This window comes from Podarcis liolepis (assembly GCF_965112155.1).
Source record: "Podarcis liolepis genome assembly, chromosome: Z".
NCBI lineage: Eukaryota > Metazoa > Chordata > Lepidosauria > Squamata > Lacertidae > Podarcis > Podarcis liolepis.
This window is the reverse complement of record NC_139570.1, coordinates 50594497-50603770: the sequence shown is the minus strand read 5'-3', so window position 1 is coordinate 50603770 and position 9274 is coordinate 50594497.

Below are 9274 nucleotides of genomic sequence, written 5' to 3'. Positions count from 1 at the left end.
GATGTGAAGGAAACAAGCAGCTAGCTTATCTTTAAAAGACATCTGAAGGCAGCCCTGTTTAGGGAAGCTTTTAATATTTAATGCTGTATTGTTTTAACACTCGATTGGAATCAGGTGACCAATTTTCCTTTTCAGCAGGGCTTGAGATCCAGCCATACTGTGCAGGAAGAGCCCAGCAGACCCTGAAGCCCCTGCTTGTGAGCTGAGCCAGTCCCCAGGGGGCTTGCATTTGGCACCAATCCTAAAAAAAACCCCTTAGTACAAGCCCTACTTCCCAAGGCTCAATAGTAAGCACATTTTAAGGCTCCCCACTGTTCCTTTGCAACTGTTCCTTTGCCTGCCCCCACACCTGACATCATCAGGTATGAGCATACAGGTGAAACTCGAAAAATTAGAATATTGTGGAAAAGTTCATTTATTTCCGTAATCCAACTTGAAAGGTGAAACTAATAGATTAGATCGACTCATGAAATGCCAAGCGAGATAGGTCAAGCCTTGATTTGTTATCATTGCGATGATCATGGCGTACAGCTGATGAAAACCCCAAACAATCTCAGAAAATTAGAATATTCAAGGAAATCAGCCAAACAAGGATTGCAAATAGAGCAAGATTGGACCTCTGAGAAGTAGAAGCACATCTCGCTTTGCATGTCACGAGTCAATCTCATATATTAGTTTCACCTTTTAAGTTGAATTACAGAAATCAATGAACTTTTCCATGATATTCTAATTTTTTGAGTTTCACCTGTACATGCCTCCCAGGTTGATTTCATGCCCTTTCCTGATCAAATGCATTTAAGATGAGATGGTTCACCACTAGATGGCAGTAGCACCCTCCAGTTCAGTCCCGTAAGAACAGGAAGTTTGAGGGTTAATGAAGAGGTTAATGATTTCAGAGCTGGGGGCCTGATCTGGAAGTCCCTAACCCCACACGGTTCAAGGCCATGTGCATTTCAAATCGAGTCTGAGCTGTGGGGAGGAAAGGCGACCACGTCCCTGGAAGTGTAACACGTAGTTTGCGTGATGGTGATTGCCACTCAGTGATGTCACTAAGAAACATGTTCCCCCCACCAATACATGAAGAATTTTTTTTTAAGTTCCTTTTCTAAGGATGTGAAAATGGATATTCATGGATATGCAGCTAAAAGATGTGCAGGCATGAAATTCTTGTGGGTCTCCTGTAGCATAGTGAAATACTTGGGTTTTGATATTCCAGCAAAAGTAGAAAAGACTGTTCCCTGATACAGTGGGCGCTCGGGTTGAGAACATGATCCGTGCGGGATGCACGTTTGCAACCCGCAGTGTTCGCAACCTGTGTCTGCACCTCTGCGCATGCACGGGTTGCGATTCGGCGCTTCTGCGCATGCGCGACTGCCAAAACCCAGAAGTAACCCATTCCGGTACTTCCGGGTTTTGGCGGTCTGCAACCCGAAAAAACGCAACCTGAAGTGGCTGTAACCCGAGGTATGACTGTATACCTTAAAGAGTCGCCAGCCTGGTGTTATGGCTACAACTCTGACCAAAGGAGTGTTGGTCATCATGGGAGCTGTAACCCAGAACACCTGCGGACATAGGAAACTGCCGTATTTATGCGGCCAGAGTTCTGATCTTGTATTCATGCATTCTCTTCCTCCTGGTCATCGCTTTCAGCCCTTTTGGTTGTCCAGCCTGGGAGGAGGCTCTTGTGTGCGTGAGTTGGGGAGAGTCTTTGAGCTCTTTGAGCACGGGGTCAGTCTGCTGGTCATCACTCACAGCCCAGGTTCTGCCTTTGTGCTGGACTATCAGCTTAAAAGGGAAACCGCAGCCATGTGCTATGCCCACTCCTTTTAGTGCCAATGTGCAGGGGCGAAGGAAGGGGGGGCCAGGCCGCCCCGTGTTCCATCATGCAGGGGGGTGTCAAAAAGGAACAATTACTGCCCTACTAGGGCGGTTCATAAAAAACTTTTTTTTTTTTAAATGCCTGCTCCAAAGGTCTTATCTTACTACACTAGGGATTATATAGCTATATCTGAATTTTCATGCATTTCAGTTAATATCTTGACCCTCCTCCATGAAAATAACTGTTTACTTGGCCGTTTTCATCTGTCGTAAAGGCTGATATTTCAATTCAGTGGAGCCAAAACACAATCCATCCTGTAGATTTAAGTATCTGCCCAAAGTCGCCTCCTTGTTATCAGAGGCCCATAATCCACATTCCTTTGTAATAAAATATGAAATAACATAAAATCATTTTTGCAGGCAAAAAATAAAAATAATAAAAAAATCAATGTGGTGTGGGGGGGTACCCACCGGGTACCACCTGGCCTTCATACGCCTCTGCCAATGTGTAAGGGCAGAAAGCCCTCCACTGCCCTTTGTGTGGCCAGGCTGATACCCTGGAATATTTCAGTGATATCTTCGCCATATTTTAGGTTCTGAAAATTGAGTCTTTGAGCCTATAGTGTTCAAAGCGAATTACCACATCTCTCAGGGCTTCTCCTGTTATGCCTCACGGAATCTGGTGAGCTCTTTCTGTGTCATTGGGGGAGAGTGGTATGTTTAAAAACAGGGAGAGTATCCAGTCAATAATCAACTGAACCACATTCCACCCCCACCCCCTTCCTGGTTCTCCGGTAGACCTCAGAGACCAAACCTTTCCTCCTATCCCTGCCTGAAGGGTCCTTCAGTTTCATAGATAAATCTTCAGTCATCCTTTGTAAGAGCTGCATCTCAGACTGGTTGGTTAGAGCACGATTGTGTGCGTCACTTGCTGTTTGAGAAATATCTGATAGAAAGCATGTAAAATTTCTGCTCCAACGTAGCTAAGGCCCAGTCCAAGGCCAGGGCTGCCTTATTTTGTTAATATACTCATCTGAGTCTATGCCTTCCTCCATTATGGCAGCTACTTTCCTGCCTCTTTGGTCTTCCATATTGCCTTTGGTCATGACAGTGTCTGGGGTCTCTTCTGAAGACTCAGACAGAACTCACTCTGTTTCTTCCTGAAGATTTGCTTTTTGGAGCATCACCTTGCTTAAGCTGTATAAAACTTTTTGTTTGGATGTCAATAAAATCCACTCTGCTTAGATTTTGTCCCGGGGCCATTGGAGACACAGAGGTATGCCACCATTTAGCTTTCCAGCTAGCCAAGCCCCCCCCCCCCAATGCCCATACTTAGGTGGTAACTATATCACAAAGGGAGGGACACAGGTGGCGCTGTGGGTTAAACCACAGAGCCTAGGACTTGCCGATCAGAAGGTCGGCGGTTCAAATCCCATTGCTCGGTCCCTGCTCCTGCCAACCTAGCAGTTCAAAAGCACGTCAAAGTGCAAGTAAATAAATAGGTACCACTCCAGTGGGAAGGTAAATGGCATTTCCGTGCGCTGCTCTGGTTCACCAGAAGCAGCTTAGTCATGCTGGCCACATGACCCGGAAGCTGTACGCTGGCTCCCTCGGCCAATAAAGCAAGATGAGTGCCGCAACCCCAGAGTTGGCCACGACTCGACCTAATGGTCAGAGGTCCCTTTACCTTTACCTTTATATCACAAAGGAACTTGCCTGGATAGTTCAACCATGGAATCATCTGTTGGATTTTAACCCCTGCTGGACCCAGGACCCCAGGATTCAGAAAGGACTCAGGCATCATGCAGACTAACACAGCAACAGTGTTACACACCACCCCAATCTCTGAGCGGTCAGCAAACTTTTTCAGGAGGGGGCCAGTCCACTGTCCCTCAGCCCTTGTGGGGGGGGGCAGACTATATTTTGAAAAATAATAATAATGAATGAATTCCTTTTTTAAAAAAAAGATATTTATTACAATTTTTTTAAACATCAAACAAACCACCAAGCATAGAAAGTACCATCACCATATAACAAACAAGGAAATCAAAGTAAAATTACAAGGTAAACAAAAAATGAAGAAAGAAAGATACAAATAGAATAAAATTGTTCATATATCATATTTTCATAATCTTTGGACTTCCTCACATCACCCTTTCCTTCGTTCTCAATCATGTAGTTATATGCAGCAATTTGTTACCTTACTTCCATTCTTAATTTATAAATCTCAGATATTATGTTCCAACTTTTAAATGGTTTTATCATAATTTAAACTACTTGGCTTGAACATAATATTGCTTCAAGTTTCATCATTTCCTTAAACATCACTTATTCTCATATGTCTTACAATAAAAATTACTGCTGCCGTGTTTCTTTCAATCGTGCATTCTCCTAACATTCATACAGTTTATAGTATTTTTGTAGATAGTCTTTAAATTTTTTCCAGTCCTCTTCCACCGTCTCTTCTCCCAGGTCCCGAATTCTGCCAGTCATTTCAGCCAACTCCATGTAATCTATCAGTTGCGTCTGCCATTCTTCCAGTGTGGGTAAATCTTGAGTCTTCCAGTGCTTTGCCATACGTATTCTTGCTGCTGTTGTTGCGTACATAAAAAAAGTTTTATCTTTCTTTAACACCCCTTGGCCAACAATGCCCAGAAGGAAGGCCTCTGGTTTCTTAAGGAAGGTATACTTAAATACCTTTTTTAACTCATTATAAATCATTTCCCAGAAAGCCTTGACCCTTGGGCACGTCCACCAGAGGTGAAAGAATGTTCCTTCAGTTCCCTTACATTTCCAACATTTATTATCGGGCAAGTGATATATTTTTGCTAGCTTGACTGGGGTCATGTACCACCTATATATCATTTTCATAATGTTTTCTTTCAAGGCATTACATGCCGTCAACTTCACTCCAGTGGTCCATAACTTTTCCCAGTCAGCAAACATAATATTATGCCCAGTGTCCTGTGCCCATTTTATCATAGCTGATTTGACAATTTCATCCTGCGTATTCCATTTCAACAGCAATAATGAATGAATTCCTATGCCACACAAATAACCCAGAGATGGATTTTAAATAAAAGGACACATTCTACTCATGTAAAAACACACTGATTCCTGGGCTGTCCGCGGGCCGAATTGAGAAGGCGATTGGGCTGGATCTGGCCCCTGGGCCTTAGTTTGCCTACCCATGCTCCAAGGGTTCTAATGCTTACCCCAAGGTAAGGTTTCCTTGGGTTGAAAGGCAGCACATAGAATCATAGAATGATAGAATTGTAGAATTGGAAGGGACCCCTAAGGGCCATCTAGTCCAACCCTCTGCACTGCAGGAATCTCGGCTGAAGCATCCGTGGCAGATGGGAATCCATGATGGACTCTGCCACTGGCCATGAGGAAGCTGCCTCCCAGGAAGAACTGCAAAGCATAGGGAAGGTCACCTTGGCCCCATCCGTCGGCCAAAGAAGGAGCAGCTGCAAGGAGCTCACTTCACTGCTCCCTGGTGGAAAGAACACTCTGCTCTGAGTGCCAGTCGTTCTGGGAATGCGGAGGAAAGTAAGCGGGGAAAGGACAGTGGTGTAGCATGGGTTGCCAAAGCCCGGGGCAAGGCAAGTAGTATCCTTGGCGACCTACCTGAGTGGCAGCCGCAGCCCCCTGGGAACATCAGGCACAGCAGAGAGCGGGATGGAGGATTGCTCAGGAGCAGGTATCTTTCTAAAGCAGGGGTCAGCAAACTTTTTCAGCAGGGGGTCGGTCCACTGTCCCTCAGACCTTGTGGGGGGCCCAGACTATATTTTGGGGTGAGGAAATGAACGAATTCCTATGCCCCACAAATAACCCAGAGATGCATTCTAAATAAAAGCACACATTCTACTCATGTAAAAACACGCTGATTCCCGGACCGTCCTTCGGCCGGATTGAGAAGGCGATTGGGTTTGCCTACCCATGTTCTAAAGCCTATGCTCCTCAGTCTGCCCACGCAAACATCAGGAGATTTTCTGTGTGAGGGGGAAGACACGCTATTTTTAAATTTATTATTTGCTTTGTTTTTCTTTTGACATTTCGTGCCCGTAAGAATTTTGCACCCAGGGCCCCTGTGGCTCCGCCTGTGCTGTGTCCCAGGGAAAGAACTGCCATTCAGGTAAGAGACAATCTGCCAGCCAGGGCTGGGTAAAAATGCCGACTTCCATATCTCTCCTCCTTCAGCTTCTCTTCTTTCTTCTTCTGGAGGCAGGGATTCTCTTTCTCTTCATTGATATGAGCTGCTTGAAGAGACAATAATTGTCTATAAAGGTAAAGGTAAAGGGACCCCTGACCATTAGGTCCATTCGTGGCCGACTCTGGGGTTGCGGCGCTCATCTCGCTTTACTGGCCAAGGGAGCCAGCGTACAGCTTCCTGGTCATGTGGCCAGCAGGACTAAGCCGCTTCTGGCGAACCAGAGCAGCACACGGAAACACAGTTTACCTTCCCGCCGGAGCGGTACCCATTGATCTACTTGCACTTTGACGTCCTTTCGAACTGCTAGATTGGCAGTCTGTAATTGTCTGTAAAATAGATTTAAACTACTGTCAATAAATCATAGCCAAATAAGGCACCATTAACCCACCAAGCAGAATACTCCATTTCCCACACAACTCACAAACTTAAATCTTTCTGTCTGCCACTTTGGGCAGCTTTGCAGAAAAGTGAGGAGTGTTGGGCTCCTCTGGATAAACTGTTCATTGAGCACTTGTCCTGAGCTGATTTCATTAAGCTTATGTGGGGGTTGGATTATATCCATTATGCATTCCTTCTTATTTCTTTATGGTGCTGGAGGCGATACAATATTGAGAATTTTCAGTGCATTTTCCCACCGCCTTCCTACTTGGAAAAAGTCAGTTTCTTTTTTTTTTTAAGTGGATTTGTATTCTAAATGGTATATGCTTGGTGGCTGGCTTCTAATTTTAACTTTTTATATGGCTATATGCTTTTTATGTACTCTTATTGTAATTGTTTTCCGGGCTGTTCGTTTGTTTTAAGTAAAAAAAAAAATTAATAGCAACATATACATGCTTTTAAATAAATGAATAATAGACAATTGTTTTGTGCTGGCATGAAAGAATAAGTTAATCCAACTAAATTGCACAAAACCTGAGCTTCCAGTGCCCCAGTTAAGTATTTTTATTTATCTACTTGATTTTTATTTTTATTTTGGTGGGGGAGCTGCCCCCCGCTTGGCTATGCCCGTATTCCAGCGCGCTCTCCTATCCATCTTGCAACAACCACGCGCGCCCCTGAAAACGAAACTCCTCATTTCCAGGTGTCGGCAGCAGGTGGCGCCCTAGCTGCGGGGAGGACGGCTTTGAACTGCCGCCAGACTCACCTGCACATCTGCAAGAGAGGCAGACACGTGTACCTGGGAGGATAGGGAAGAGAGGCATAGCCATTACTAGAGGTAAAATAATAATTGTAGGACATCTGCTTCGTTGTCAAGGACCAAGAGGGAAATAAAGCCGTTGTCCCTTCTAGCGAAAACCTGCTGTTTCTTTTCCCCCAGACTGCGCCCCCCCCCCACCAACTGCTCTGTTTGTTTGGATGCCAATCCAGTTCTGAAGCCTGCAATTCACCCCAGAGATTGGAGTTTAACTTCATCAAGTGAGGAGGCGGAGGGTAGGGAGGGGGGAGGGAGAGAAGAAACCAAACAAAAATAATATTAATAAAGGAAACCGTGTTGGAAGGAGAGAGAGAGCAGCTGGCTGCTCATCACAGCCTTTTTGCTTTCCCTATTCCAGCGAGGGGGCCAGAGGAAGGGGGGGTCTCTTACTTCCTAGTGAAGTTACTCGTGTTCTGGGTGCCAAGGTGAGCAAAGGGAGAGGAAGGGCAACTGGAGACAGAGGAATATATATATGTGTGTTGGGGAGAGGGTTTGCAGACCCTGCAAGAATAGGACCAACCCAAAAGTTATTGCTGCCGGCGGCAGATCAAATGGTACCCACCTGTCCCACAAAGCCGGAACGTGTGTGGAGGAGGAGGGGGACCAAGATGATCAAAGGTCTAGAACATGGGTGTAACCAGGAGTCATTTTGGACTCACAGCTGTCCATGGAGGTACAGGTCAGTTCTATGTCCAGGGCAGCTGTCTACCAGCTCCATCTGGTACGCAGGCTGAGACCCTACCTGCCCGCAGAGTATCTCTCCAAAGCGGTGCACGCTCTGGTTATCTCTCACTTTGACTACTGCAATGCTCTCTACGTGGGGCTACCTATGAAGGTGACCCGGAAACTGCAATTAATCCAGAATGCGGCAGCTAGACTGGTGACTGGGAGTGGCTGCCGGAACCACATAACAGTGGTCCTGAGAGATCTGCATTGGCTCACAGTACATTTCTGAGCACAATTCAAAGTGTTGGTGCTGACCTTGAAAGCCCTAAACGGCCTTGGTCCAGTATACCTGAAGGAGCATCTCCGCCTCCATCGTTCTGCCCAGACACTGAGGTCCAGCTCTGAGAACCTTCTGGCAGTTCCCTCATTGTGAGAAGTGAGGTTACAGGGAAGCAGACAGAAGGCCTTCTTGGCAGTGGCGCCCGCCCTGTGGAACTCCCTCCCTTCAGATCTTATCTTATCTTTAAAAGACATCTGAAGGCAGCCCTGTTTAGGGAAGCTTTTAATATTTAATGCTGCATTGTTTTTAACACTCGACTGGAAGCTGCCCAGAGTGGCTGGAGAAATCCAGCCAGATGAACGGGGTATGAATAATAAATTATTATTATTATTATTATTATTATTAATGTTAAGGGAGCCGGCTTTATGTTGGGGTGGGGGCAGAACCTCAGCTAAGTATTTTTTATTGATTTACTTAATATAGGGGGGCAGCTGACCCTTGCCCACCCCCCCCACCTATGCCCATGGTCTGGGAACCAGACCTCAGGAGGGACTTTGGTATGTTTTAAAACAGAGGTTGCATAGCCACCTGTAGAATCACAGAGCTGGAAGGGACCCCGAGGGCCATCTAGTCCGGCCCCCTGCAATGCAGGAATCTCTTGCCCACGACCCTGAGATGAAGAGTCTGGTGCTCTGCTGGCTAAGCTATAGTTGAATCTCCCACACCAGGGATGGGCAGCAACTGAAAAGCAGGAGTCTGGCTTAAGAGGTGCAGAGCAGACAGCTTAGCACACACAGCCACGCTCTTCTCCAGCCGCCTGAGAAAGAGGGGCCTGCCTGTTGCCACTGTTAAGTAGTGGGTGAACATATCAGACGACACAGCGATTCTTCAAACAGCTCTTGTTTATTCACAGGCTAGAACAGAACTGAACTGAAGGGTTCAGCCAGCCTGCTTATATAGAGCTCAACTACAAAGCAACAGTAACAACTTTCTGTAACTATCCAATCACTGAAAGTCACTTTCAGCTCCTTATTTGCATATGTGAACCTGAGTGAAAACTATCTAAAGTATCCCCCTGCTGGCCCAGGGTGAGAACTTC